Source organism: Saccopteryx bilineata, chromosome 3 (assembly GCF_036850765.1).
Source record: "Saccopteryx bilineata isolate mSacBil1 chromosome 3, mSacBil1_pri_phased_curated, whole genome shotgun sequence".
Classification (NCBI taxonomy): Eukaryota; Metazoa; Chordata; class Mammalia; order Chiroptera; family Emballonuridae; genus Saccopteryx; species Saccopteryx bilineata.
In genome coordinates this window covers 18,247,802-18,262,203 of record NC_089492.1, presented here as the reverse complement: position 1 = coordinate 18,262,203, position 14,402 = coordinate 18,247,802, and the positions used below count along the sequence as shown (strand labels likewise).

The following is a 14,402-nucleotide window of genomic DNA, read 5'->3' as shown; positions in this document are numbered from 1 at the left end:
TCTACCAGTAATGATTCTACTAGTAATGAAACAATCGTTTTTACTGAGGCAAAAACCTAAACTGATGATATTCACATGGCCAATCCAAACACACTCCTAGCCTTGGTGGGTCGCCAGGACCTCCTGTAGTCCCCAAAGAGGCAGAAGGTATAATTTCCAGTAAATGTCCTCTAAGGGAGAGGCACTATTCCACCCCTTTTCTTCTTTTCCAAAAGATGAAATGCAGTTGGGATAGCTGGAGCTGGGCAGCCATATTGGATCTCAAGGTGGAGGCTCAGTGTTTAATACGGCAATTTTTAACCTTTTCATCTCATGGTGAACATAAACTAATTACTAAAATTCTGCAACACACCAAAAAATATACTTTTTGTCTATCTGACAAAAAAAAATACATATAATTTTGATTCATCTACACTGGACAGCTACTGTTGTATTGGCTATTGTTTTTTATTTAACAATCTAAGGGAAAAGGGGTCAGTGCCCCTGACTATGTAGTCAGGTACTGAATGTTTTAAAAATTCCTGTGGCACACCAATATGCTGCAGCACATCGGCTAAAAATCGCTGGTTTAACAAATCAGGTGCAACAACAAAACAGGAGCGCGGGTCCTTGCGATCACGGCTCCTCCATTCATTCGCCTACATAATTTAGGTAACTGAGAAGCAAACATCTATCACGTTTGAGCCAGCTTCCTTGAGTTTTCTGGCACTCGTAGCTATTTATCACCCAAACTAATACTGCACCTGACTCAAGTGTTAAAAATGTACACTGTGAGCTAGACAAAACCTGTGTACAATAGATATGGCTTGCACTGGAATTTGCACTTTACATCTATTACCATTAGATCCATAATTTCCGTAAGAGCTGGGGTTGTTTCTCGTGTGATTTCATACCTCCAGGGGCTTGTAAGGAGTCTGGCTCAGGAGAGCCCAATCAATCATTGATGAATGTCAAAGATATATATTTTATCTCCCCAATGATCCACAATTTCCTAAACGTCAACAGCACTGTGAATCCCTGACTCCGCGGCCATCCACAGGAAAGGGGTTCCATAGACCTGTTTAGACATTGTAGACATGTGAGATGTGTTTTCCTCCTCCTCCATCTCCAGGAAAAAAGGTATGCAAAAATTACTTTGCCTTCAATGGTTCTTTATGATGGAAGGAACACGGTGTACCAAAGATAAGAAATCATCACTGAGTGTACTGCACAGGCCCCTCTGTTCTGCGTCACAGCACGTCATCACCACTCCATTTAATTACTCTGCCTGCTCCAAAACATATACAGCTAGTCTCTGGCACAAAACAGACCATTTTTATATGAACAAAATAGTGATTTTCCTTATAAAACAACTTGAAATAACTTTCAAAAATATACGATGAAAAATAAATTTTAAAAAATTGCCCATATTTACTATGAAATTTTGAATGCATCTTTTATACCAAAAAGCTACTATAAACTGTCACAAAACAGTAAGAAGAGTATCTTCCTTTGGTATCTTGTGTGCTGACTTACATATCGCAGAGAGTCACTAAACATGTTAACATACACCAAAAGTCTGAGGTGTTTGCCAGTGATAAAGCTTGGACCGTCAAGCAGTGGTCCTTACATGGAGGTGATTGTGCCTCTGATGGGGTCTTTGGCAATATCTAGAGACGTCTGAATTGTCACAGATGGGGGATGAATGGGTGCTATCTGCAGCATTGTAGGATGCTGCAAAACATCCTAAAATGCACAGTACAGCTCCCAGAACAAAGAGTTATCTGACCCAAAATGCTCACCTCAATGTTGAGAAACCCTGGCCTCACATTTGCCTGAGCTTATGGGCATTAAAACCTTGAGCTTAAATTTAAAGGAGGCAAGCACTGTTGACTTTACCGTTGACAGGGCACAATCTGAGAGCTTAATAAAAATGAAGGGAGAGTCTCTACTTATTAGGAAGGACCAGAGAGCATAGTGAAGCTTAGACTAAACTGGGTCTTCCCGGGTTTGGGTCTTTCGATTCTTCAGTTAACAACAACAGTTTCTCGTGTCCATCAGTGAAGCGGATGATATACACACCTTCAAGGTAACAGGCCCTCCAACATTTTATCTTGCTGCGTAAGACGCAAAAATTCTAAGCTCTTAAACGTCTTCTTTCTTTTCAGGGATTTTCTTGTCGCTTTTCCCTGCAGCCCCTACTACAAAACCTATCACCCTCTAGCTGAAAAGAAAACCAGACACCATGAGGGCAGTTCTCTCTCCTCCGTCATCCACGCACTCCCAATGCCACGGTGCACACCCCATCCTGACTTCCTCTCCCATCCCCGCAGACTCTGTTTTCTCAGGGGCCTTAGTTACGTGGCATTCATCTGTATGCGACTGACTCGCCCAATAAGTGCCAACCAAAGTAAAAAAATGCTATTCACTCCATCCTTCCTGAGCACGCCAAAAAGTCCCTACTTTCTTTGGAAAACCGGCTGCTTCTCCTCATTCCAGTCAGCTTTGCTAATAAAGATTACAAGGAGACATTACAAGCAACGCTGAAGAAGGCAGCATTTAGGCAGGTCAGTAGGGGTTTCCCCAAACATTTTGATTACAACTTTAACTGCTTCTAAAACACATGTAAACGTCCTATCATTAAATTTAAACAGCCTGATGATATGCTGAACAAGACTATAAGAATAGCAAATAAATTGCTATAATCTGCCATACTGTCACTTACCCTGCTCTTCAGCAGCTGTAATTGACTAATAGGATAATAAGGTGGCAGTTTACAAAACTGAAAGCTATCCTGCTTTGTTGGAAATGCCCTTGGGGGAAGGGGGGAGCTCCCAGTCAGGAAGAGAGTGGATGTGCTCAAAATCATTGCACCAAATTCATTCCGCTTAAAAATATGCTTCTCATGTGAAGTCAGAGAAGTCACCAAGCAGTCTTGCATGCAGGGGTAGCATCAACACCAGTGTTTATTTTGCTCTTTTATTAGTTATGACACATTAAACATTCAGAAGAGCTTTCCCCATCCTAGGGACAGACCGATGGCCCTGACCTAAGCAGGAGGGAGGGGCTGAAGTGGCCCGGATGGTGGCTTCTGTTCCCAGTGTGAACCGGCTCCTGAGGTTGTGACCCCCCTGCGGGAGGATTCCAACCACCCCAGGACTGGCCAGCACGGCCTCCAATGCACCCCCTAGGAAAATGCCCGACGTGAATGATCTGACAAGGATCTAACAAGGATTCTGGCCAGCAAAAGCCACCTTAACTCCTATCGGAAAATGATGACGACGACTACTGTGTGAAGACGTGTCAGCTGGGAGACTAGTGAGGAAGCGGAGTGTCAGGGGTGACGTCACCCGGTAGCACCTGGAGGCCAGAGGAAGCGGGGTGTCAGAGATGACATCACCCGGTAGCACCTGGAGGCCACAGAAAGAGACGCGACAGGACTGTGAGTCGGAGGGAACGCCGCGGAGGAGTATGAGCAGAGGACGGATAAGGACTCATATTTCAAAAGGATTCCTCTGGTGGCTGCTGTGCCACACAGAATTTACAGTGGGGTGACGGTGGGCAGTGGACGCACGGAGGACAACGGGGAAGCTGCTAGGGTCTCAATGTGTCCCCCACAATTCTTATTGAGATCCCAATGCCCAATGTGAGATTAGGAGGCGAAGTCTTCGGGGGGTGATTAGACTGTGAGGGTAGAACCTTCACGGATGAAATTCATGCCCTTATAAAGGAGACCCCAGCGAGTGTCCCGCCCTGCTGCCGGGTGAGGACACGGCGAGAAGTCTGTGATAAGGGCTCCGACCCAGCCACTCGGGCCTCCTGGTCGCAGACTCCCAGCCTCCAGACTGGAGATAATAAATGCTTGCTGTTAATAAGCCACCCGGTCGGTGGTATTTTGCTGTAGCAGCCTGAACAGACGAAGACAGAGGCTATTGCAAAGGTCAGGCAAGATGTGACCACGGCTTGGATGTGGGAGGAAGCCACGGAGATGGTGAGAAGTGGATGGACCCGGGATGTATCTAAAAGCTACAGCAAACAGGATGTTCCAGCGAGGTGGACACGGTTTATGAGAGAAAGAAAGGGACCAAGGGCAACACCAGGGTCCTGAGCTGAGTAATCCAGAGAGACAGGCTTGCTTTTTACTCAGATGGGAAGACAACAGAAGTCACATATTAGGAAGAAATCAAAACTTGGTTTTGGGCAAGTTATTCCAAAAGATACTATAATCTCCTCGGTTTAAAATTGGGTTCACTGTCTCACTTCTGGGCATTTCTGGAAAAGCATCTGACATATTGGAGCCACCTTTATACACATATGCATATGTGTATCGTATAGAAAATGAGAATGCATTGATGGACGGGTGACGTACTCCTCTTTCCTCTTCCCTGAAGCTGGTGTAGGGGTTCCTAATGAATCACCCCAAGATGTGCCTCTGTAGTATGTGGATTGCTTTTCGCTAACGGCAGTCAACACTCTGCAGGATCAAGAGAAACTTCTGTCCCCCCATCAACTACCTGGAAGAATTTAAATGCAGGGCCATGCCCATGAGAAGATATGATCAGCGATAACCTTTTTTGACCTGTTATATGGAAGGACAAACCTCTAATTACTGAACATCTGCTCTTCTTATCACCCTGAAGATGACCTTCCTGCCTCCTGAGGCCCCAGGGCGCGTCACCTCATGCTTAGTTCAGAATGTCATGTACCTCTCGTTTTAACTTCCTGTCTCTAACTCGGCCATGCATGTTGAGTTCCTGTACATAAGTATGTGATTCAGTTTCGTCATTTTCTCCTGCTAACCTGCCTCCTGTATGTTTGATTATTTGACCAGCCCAAAGAACAGGAGGGCAGAGAAACACTTCTTCCTCCTCCACAGGGGTCATTCCTTTCAGAACAGAAACAGCTATGATATGCTGTATTTCTTATCTAAGTGGACTCTCTGCTAAATAAATAACTGAAAAAAATGTGACTATAATGAAGTAAAAGGAAAAAAAAAACACATCAGCCATTTTCTAATCTATCAAGAGATGAGGCGCAGAAAAGCCACTTGGACAGAGCAGAGGTCTCTGAGAACAGCCAGGGCTGCGCTGTGAACACCACGGGGTTAATCAGCCTGCTCCACGCCAAGGCCGTATGGACAGCTGACAGGGAGAACCGCAAGAAGAGACCAAAGGTCTCTGGGCTCCTCTGAGGGCTGCTGGGGGAAAATGGAATTCGAGCAGTGAGGCAAGAAGCATCAGGCTGACATCCGTGGGGTCCAGCCACACAAATTCAAGATATCTGAACACAGGCAGGCTGATAGGCCCCCGCGGTTCCTAACATCTGAGCCTGTCCTGGTCCCTGCTGCCTATGCCCTCCCCCCGGCACGAAACTAACCACGTGTGGAAGCGGTGAAACACATGCCACCTCATTACGTTTTTGGTTCACATTTACAGAGAGCAGATGGTGATCAGTGGAGTTAACACCCCCTGGAAGATTTTTCTCCATGGTGGTCCCGATAAAGTTACGTCCAAGGCTGGCAGTAAGGTGAGCCAGGCGGTGGCTTGCGTCACAAGGTCCCTGACTCCACCTCTCTCTCACAATGCTGATGAAATGAACAGAATTGGTCCAGAGGGAAAGCATCAAAGACAAAAGCCCTATCTGTACTTACATTCCTAATAACCGTTTGCTCTCTTCACCCCACCTCTAACTCCCTTTTAAGGAATACAGGAGAACTATACGTCCCTGTTGGGAATGCATTTAAGGTGACTATGAATTAATTAGTTATGCCACATCCTTCCCACAGTGTGTGTGTGTCTTCCTAAGACTGCCACCTCTGTCGGTTGTAGTTAGAGAGCCCTCAGCTGATCCCGACCGCGGCAAATTAAACGTGTTGGACGAAACACGCTCCAGATGACGCTGCCTCCCTTTATCGCAACGTCCAGTTTAATCCGGGCACCGCATCTGGGGAGGTGAGGGCAGCAAAGGGAAACGACAGGAAGTGATGGGAAGAGGAGCTAAAAATAAACACGCACACGGGTAGTGTTGAGCGTTTCACTGACTATAAACAGGCTGAGCGGATCAAGCACCACCGGGTGAACACAATGTCTGCAAGCTTCGTGGGCTGGCTGTATCAAATTGGCAAAACCTCCTGTTGGGTGAACTAATCCACCGTCAATGGGGAATCTTAGACGACATGAGTGAAACGGTTGTTAAACCAAAGAAGGCTGTAGTTATGGGGAGTAATGTGAGAACATCCTGGCTTGCTCAGGCTCCGCTCTAATAGATAATACATGGGGGTTATCTGTGATTTGGGCAAAGCGCTCTACAATTCAGAAACATCAGATGGTGCCTATGATCATAAACCAGCCATGACGAGGCGAGTTGTAAAAAGGCTCCCCTGCTTTGGTTAACAAGCACCGTAACAACCGCTACCGTTTACTGAGCGCCGGCACTGGCCAGGCATCAGGCTAGAGCAGAGAGAGCAAAGATAATCCCACCGACATGGCAACTGCAATCATATTATAAGACAGAGGAGGCCCAGCAGAGTCCGTGCACAGCCAGAACCATATGAGTTTCATGTCCTCAAATCTCAAGCGGTAAACAACTTCACGCACGACTGAAAAGAAGTCACTAAGACCATCCAGGCCTATGCGACATATGAAAATGTTAGTGTCATTAATTACCTTCCAATAACAATGCACATTACAGAATATAATGTGAATGTTTACCCGCCAAACTAATACAGATTGGTATTTCCAAGTCTATTGGAATACGTAGGTTACTAGAAATGTTCTTATTCTCTGGCGTCTGGCTTTGTTTTTTCTGCTGACCCCAGATGCCACTTCAAAGGCTTCCTGCTGGGAACACAATCAGGCTCCCGTGGGCTGGAGCAGGTCACACTCCTGCTTCCTGCCTGCTGCCTCCACTGGTACCCAAGGTAATGCTCATTACTTGTGGCCTCATACCTCCCCACAACATAGATATCTACTTCGACGCCTCCCCATCTTAAAGATCACATAGGATTCTAAAGGACACATAATTGAGCATTCAAGTAAAGCAGTGAAATTTTACAATGTAAAGACGGTTACGCACTTATATTGTATCTGAAACATCACGAGAATTAGTATCATTTACTGGGTTTTATTTCTACTTACACAGAAAATACACATTTCAACATTTTCAATTTGAAAAGGCGTGTGTGTCCACATGTGTGCGTGTCCACAATCAGTAAGTTTGTATTTTTAAGAATGTGCACCAAACCACCGCACAGATTACCTTATAATGCAAACCAATCATCCCTCACGTTTTGTTATAAAGACTTCCTGTTAGTATATTAATTTCTGAGCATCTTTAGAGTACATATACATACAACTCTCTTACACATACTTTGGTGCTAAAACTCAGCTCCAGAGAAGGAGATTAAAAACTGGCCAAAAAGAAAATAAAAAACAAAAACCACTGGGAATGTGGGAGACAGCGTACATGGGACAAAGGAAACAGGCAGCTGGCCAGGGGGCCTTTTAAAAGGCATCAGAGAATTAACCCAAGGCCATTAATCCTACAGCCTCACTCCCCGGCCAGCAGTCACTGCTTCCGTCACACCCAGCCATCGTCCGGACTGAGGGTTTCCACCTCACCGAGAGCGTGCCTCTCTCTCTACCCTCCCCGCCTGCGGCCCCTCACACAGCGGCAGAGTGGAATCCACAAGAAAATATTAAAAGTCAAACCAGGCTGCAGGGATCTGGGGAGGTGGATGCAGAGCAGGTTCTTCTCTAGGCTTGAGCACAATATTCCTTCCTCAAAGCTTCTTACTTACATTTAGAGAAAGAACAGGGGACCAACAGAAGGGCTGCCTTCTAAATTCACTGCCCTTGAATGAAGGGTTCATTTTCACAGGCTTTCTTCCCAAGTCAGAAGGACAAACTTCTGTGCTCAACTTCTTCCCTCCACTGGTCCCGACCCACGAGCCTCGGTCCCAATCAGCATCTTCGAGGACCGTGTTCCACATCCTCCCCGCTCTGCGCGCCCCCAGATCCCAGCTCTGTATACACACTTTCCCTGCTATGAGATGACACTGTATTTTCCCACTGCAAAGGCAATGAGGCTAACTAAGGCTGTGTTTCTACGATGCCAAAGCAATAGCTAATTAAAAACTGAATACTTCAACCAAAACTAGTTCTCTCTGTAACAGATAAAACTAACTGTATGTGGCTTTTCCTAGAACACTTTGTTGATATCACCACCACTGCCACCATTAATATAAAAATAAAATTATTAAGCCACACCCAGCAGGGCACAGAGCATGCACACTGCCCATCTGAGTAGAGGCGACTTCAAAAGTGCTGACCGTCAGGTAAGAGGTGTGGTGACCTTAAAACTAAGCCTGACTGCTTCCTCCCCAGGTATGTTAGCTCCGCGGTAAGTTCACCTTTATTGCAGGCCTATTAGGTGCCAGAATTCATAGCAGGCACAGTTCATTATTATCTCAAAGGACACCTGAAACAGCCCGTACGGCCGTACGGATTAGTAACCTGAGCTCAGGATCTAAAGCACGCCACAGTTTCACTCCCACAGCCAACACATTTTTCACGAGTATTGTCTTGTCCGATCACCTAGCATTTTTAAGTTTTAAGTTCCCTCCTCTTTGAATGTGAGAGGCTGCCTTCTAGGTTGGTTTGAAAAAATATTACTCAGCATAGGGTTTGGTACATAGGAAGTGCTTCCTAGGTGGTTATTATTATACCCATGCTGTAGATGAAAAGTAAAGTCAGGCTCTGGCCGGTTGGTTCAGTGGTAGAACGTTGACCCAGCATTTGGAAGTCCTGGGTTTGATTCCCAGTCAGGGCACAAAGAAGAAGCAATGACCATCTGCTTCCCCTCCACCATCTCCACTCCTTTCCTCTCTGTCTCTCTTGCCCTCCTGCAGCCTTGGCTCAGTTGATTTGAGAGCATTGGCCCTGGTGGGCTGAGGATGGCTCCTTTAAGCCTCCACCTCAGGCATTAAAAATGGCTCAGATACAAGCATGGCCCCAGATAGGCAGAGCATCAGCCCCAGACAGGGGTTGCTGGGTGGATCCCGGCTGGGTACATGCAGGAGCCTGTCTTTCTAGCTTCCCTCCTCTCACTTAGAAAAGAAGAAACAGGAAAGAAAAAAAAAAAGAAAGTAAGAAAAGTCAAGTCATTGTACAGGAGGCAAAGCTAGGAATGGGCTCCTTAAATGGTCTTGACTCCAAAGCATGTACTTTTTCCCCAAGATCCTGTGATTTCCCTGTGACTCCATACTGTATGGAGAGAGACCAAGAGGGAAGGTATCAGGAAGGGGTATCTGCTCCACAACCAGAGCCTCAACCTAGCCAGGTCCACTCTCGGGGCCTCCACGGTCCCACGCGGAGACTCTGCTTTGACCCTCCTCTCCCGAGTGTGTGTGGAGAGCCAGTTCTTTGGAGAAAGAGCCCCTGTGGGCCCCCGAGCACATTGCCTCAGACCCGGCCATCTGGGGGGGTGTCCTGAACATCCACTCCTTTTTCTAGCTTCAATCCTGCGACGCTGGTGAAAAGAAGAGGTCAGGGACGTTAAAGCCATGGACATGTTGAAGCAGTTAGCGGCAGCTCAGAACTGCGGTCTGTCTCACAGAACTGTGGCGTCCTCACAGTTTTAAGTGTGACTCAAAGCATGTCCTTTTACATGTAGCTATTGTTAAATTACACATCTGTGACAGGCTGAATTCTCACACACACACACCCCCGTCACCTCTGTAAAATGCATGAACGGTTGAGGGCCACGTGAAGCTCTGTATGTCAGGATGTTAAACACCCTGAAATGCAGACGACCGGGCTTCCAGGCAGAGCTGGGATTAGAGAGGGGAGGGGAAAAAAGGCCAGTGCGCCCAAAGGCCAATTCCATCTGTTACCTTGCAGCAGTTTACTTATGGTAGACAGTTTCCACATTACCTCCTATCAACTCAGTGTGCAGAAGAAAAATTAAAATGGATGAACACGGCTCACCCAAGCTCAGAAAATGATACCAATCAGGGCAATAGTCAGGAAACTACAGTTTTGCCAATTCCTGATTTGTTTTGATTCAAAAAAAAAAAAAAAAAAAGGCCCCCACATGCTTTCTTATTCTACTTTACAAATCTGCAGGTGGAAAAAAATGAAGTGATTGATAATAAAGCTTTTACTATTATTTAAAAAATGCAATTTGAATAAAAAGCCATTTACTCTTTTTTAAAATACATTTATTGCATGCTGAGAAACACACATTTACACTGAAGAGAAGGTCTTCCGAATAAGTATTTACTAAGATTAAATTTACATTCTCTGTCTACACACACACACACACACACACACACACTTATTGTAAACCAAAGGTAGGACCTGTGTTCACATTTGCAAACACTAGAAAGGTAAGTTCTTTAAAGAACAGTTTTACAACTTCAGAGGCTGGTAGAAAGAGAATGTTCTGTTTTTACAGAATGAATTTATTGGAATGTGACAAAAAAGATCTTGGAAAGCAGAACAGAATGACCTATTCTAAAGACCAACCGTTTAGAACCTGTCTCCCTGTGCCTGAGAATCAGCCTGGGCTCAGCCTACCACCGGAGTTAAGAGAAACGTGGGTGTATAAATAATTAGGCAATCTTAAAATGAATGAGTCTGCCACTGTTCTGAGATAAGCCCACTGACAAAGTCACAACAGGACAGCTTGCTAACGTGTTCCCAGGACATCAGTTTCTCTTAAAAGTTGCTTTCGGAAGGGTCAGCTGGGTTCCTGATGGGTTTAAGCGCAAGCACTCTGAGGCAGCTTGTGCTGAACAACTACATAAATCTACTAATCCAATCTAGAGGGATGAGGGAGACCAAAGATTACGTCTCAAAGGGCAATAGAGGCCCGTGTTTTGAAGCAGCAGCAGCAAGAAAAATGCAACCAACATAAAAATCAAAGCACCTCAGCTGTCAGGGTTTTGTAGTGGATGCCACGTTTTGGGGCTGGAGAATTGGGAAAGTACACGTTTGAGGAAAATGGTTCTCTCTGTGTGGCAATTTGAGCACAGAACACTATATGTCAAAAGATCTCACAGCTTGCACTCCGTGTGCATAAACATCGGCCCAAACTCAAACTGGAGTTGCCTGAGGAAGCAGGTCCTCCAACGGCCAGGTGGAGGGAGCTTCCATTCCCGGCTGGGTGTTGGGCTAAGAGACGAATGCACCGAATGACTACACAAGGCCTTTGCTCTCACCAGGCTCTAGTCTTAGGGGGTAAGTCAGCACACAAACAGTTCCTTTCTACACAATGTGGTGCAGGTGCTTTGCGATAAAGGTTGGGGAAGGGGGTGGGGAGTAGAGGGGGAAAGTGGGAGGGGAGGAAGTCCTGCCTGGCCACGAGGAAAGACGGCCAGAGATACACTGAGTTGGGAGTTGGTCTTGAAGCACCATCACTCTCCAAAGACATGAGATTTAAAAACTCTTTGTAGTTTTCCCATCTAGAAATCCTATGAGGAAGCTCTTTGCTTTATTCTTAAAAGCAAGTTCAGAAAAGCTTTATTGGATTTTTATTGTCTGGCAGAAAATACCTGGGCATGTTTGCTTACTGAGTTCATTCCAATTCAAGATTTACAATGGCTGGAGATGGGGCTGAGCATGGCTGATGCCATGAAATTCATTGTTGGAAGCTGATGTTCACAAGTCTAATTCTGGGGCCGGAAGCCATCCTACCCTACAATCACTCCCATTACTGACACACAGGGAAAACTACTATACTGAAGAGCTGCAGCTGCCAAGGTAAGTGAACTCAAATCCTCTGGCCTGGATTCAGCAGAGGCCTCGGGTGAGGTGGAAACCCAACCTCCACAACATAGTCTGTTTCTCTCAACGTTTGTGTAAATGACTTTTAATAACAGTCGAGTTTATGGCTCCTAGAACTCGGAGTAAGGAAAAACAGAAGAGAACATGCATTATCAGTAAACTATATAGATGCTACCATCTATCGGTACTTTTCCTCAAGTCGTTACTTTCAGAAGATGGTAATACCTTTCTTGGACCTACTGATGAGGTTCAGAGGTTGAATAACAAGCCTAGGGACATACTATGACTAACATCCATGTTGTATGATGGATGAACAGAAACAGAACATCCCTGGTTCAAGCCCAGGTCTGCCTGGTCTGAAAGACTGCTGTGCTGTTACAAGCATCACTGATTCCTACTGAGGTGTGAACTGTAGCTCTGCAAAGACTCAGTCCTACATGCAAGCAGAGAGGACCCAGTCGGAAGTCCCAATGAAACCAGAATTCCGATCTGCAAGAAACGAGACCTAGCAGTGGTGAGTCCAGCTTTACCAAGGCACCACTTGGCAGAACCAAAGCTCTGCCTTTCAGAATGCTTGGCCATGCATTGTTATGATAATAAGCTTCCCAGCCAAACAAGGTAAGTGGCAAAACATCAAGAAAATACAAAGGCCTGTGCAGAAGGGGTACTCCCATAGATGAAACAATACATTACAAATCTTCTCTCATTCATTTATTTTTCTCTATTTAGGCCAAAGGGCAACTCTGGTCCTTCATTTAACATACATATCCTTAAATCGAATCCTCATCATTTCAGACATGAAGAGTGACACTACAAACACACTCAACATTCTGGGAGCAAGAAATGTCTTGCTCCTTGATGCTTCCATCTTTCTAAAAGGAACGTCTGTATTTAGTCCACAGATGAAAGTTATGAATCAGGATCTATGTATAGATATCACTACTGAGCTACACAATTCCACTGTCATAAGCCATCCATTCATTCCACCGGCATTTATTAACTCTTTATGTACAAGAAATTGAGTTTGTCTAGACCTATGCCCAGCACATAGGAAGCATAAGGCCATGTGCATTTCCTTGTGGTGTTGAAGAGTGTTCTACGTATTATGGTCAGCTATATTTGAAGACTTAAAACTAAGAAAGAAAGTAGGAAGGTGCCAAGGCGAAACACTCCAGAGGAAATTTCGGAAAGGAACCGGGGTGGTTTTCACTTAGCTCCATGGATTCCCCAGACATTCATATAACATACTCCCCGAAGAGCCAAAACTCCCTGATGATGAAAACCTTTATGTTTAATATGACTATATCAGAGCATTATATAAATTCATCAAAGTGTCAAATCATCCGAGTTAGAAATGATTCCTAAAAAACACAAACACTTCAAGATTTATCATGGATTCAATTAACCATGAATCAGAGTGGCACCCCTGAGGAGTGTTAGAAATTATTTTTCATCTCTCATGACCTGTACTGAAACTCCCTTCCCTTCCCCCTGATATTCCTGCTTGCCCAGAGAAGTTAGTCTTACAAGTTGGCACAGTCTTTATAAAAATATCAAATTAAATGACACCTCCGATCAAGAATCTAAGGGCAGGATCGATACCACCATGGTAGTCTTCCTGGGTTTGCAAAGACATGAAAAGCCATTACACATAATAAAGTAGATTCTCATCTCCAAAAACTCAAACTACAAGGGTTGTTCTGATGATAGAAGTTAGAAACAAGGACTCAGGTGCCCTTCTCCTGAATTTCATTTGTATCAACTCAAAAGGTATTTCTTAGAATCATGGGCTATTCAAGGTATAGTAACTAACTTGAAGTTCTTAATATTTGTTTTTGTTTTTTTTTAATTAACTAGAACACGAAGACGAAGACATCGGATGTAGCTCCTGTTAGTACCTCCTCAGGAACGTCTGGTTGTGCTGAGAAAGCCAGCAGCAACAGTGTCAAACCAACAGTGTTACTAAACAAGGATGAGAAGTTCAGCTCTTCCGGGGACGTGGAAACGGGAGAACAGCATCTCAAAACATAACACTCTGTCCTATTCTCAAGCCTGCAATTACCTGGAATCAGAGTTCTTATTCTAAGAAAGAGAGGGAAGAGAAATCAGCTTCTATAACAAACCTGAGTTGTCCGTGCCGCTCTTGGAGCAGTTAGTTTCATTTTTAAGCGTGGAAACCTATGTTTAGCAAAGAGCGCAGGTGTATTTTAAGGCAAAAAGAAAATGGATGAGTGTAAAGAAATGTACTAGGTTGAATATAACTTTACATCAGTCAATTTACCTCTTTGAATTTCAGTTACTTTATATGTAAAATGTTTATTTTCAAAAATATCACAGTGCCTGGTACATTCTAGGTATATAGTAACTGTTAGTGGAATGAAATCACCATCACTTCAAGTGATTCCCAGAAAGAGGGCCTGTCTCCTCTAGCCCACCACTTCCGGGGACAAAGTTCTATGATCAAGAAGGAAACGCTTTAGCCTGAGAAGAAATGGGGAAAAGTGGGGTTGGGAAGAGGGGAATAGGAAAGAAAGAGAAAGGAGAGAAGAAGTGTCCAGAAAAAAATGACCCAATGGTTAGTTTCCATGCCCTTTAAGGAAATGAAATAAAAATAAGCTCCTTTAGGTGGTGTTTACA

The 14,402-nt window shown here is 44.8% G+C and overlaps 1 protein-coding gene across 1 annotated transcript in view; it reads right to left on the bottom strand.

The window, feature by feature from the left end:
• EXT1 (exostosin glycosyltransferase 1) overlaps positions 1-14,402 on the bottom strand; it is a 296,557-nt gene that overhangs the window by 90,540 nt on the left and 191,615 nt on the right. The window lies entirely within an intron of this gene.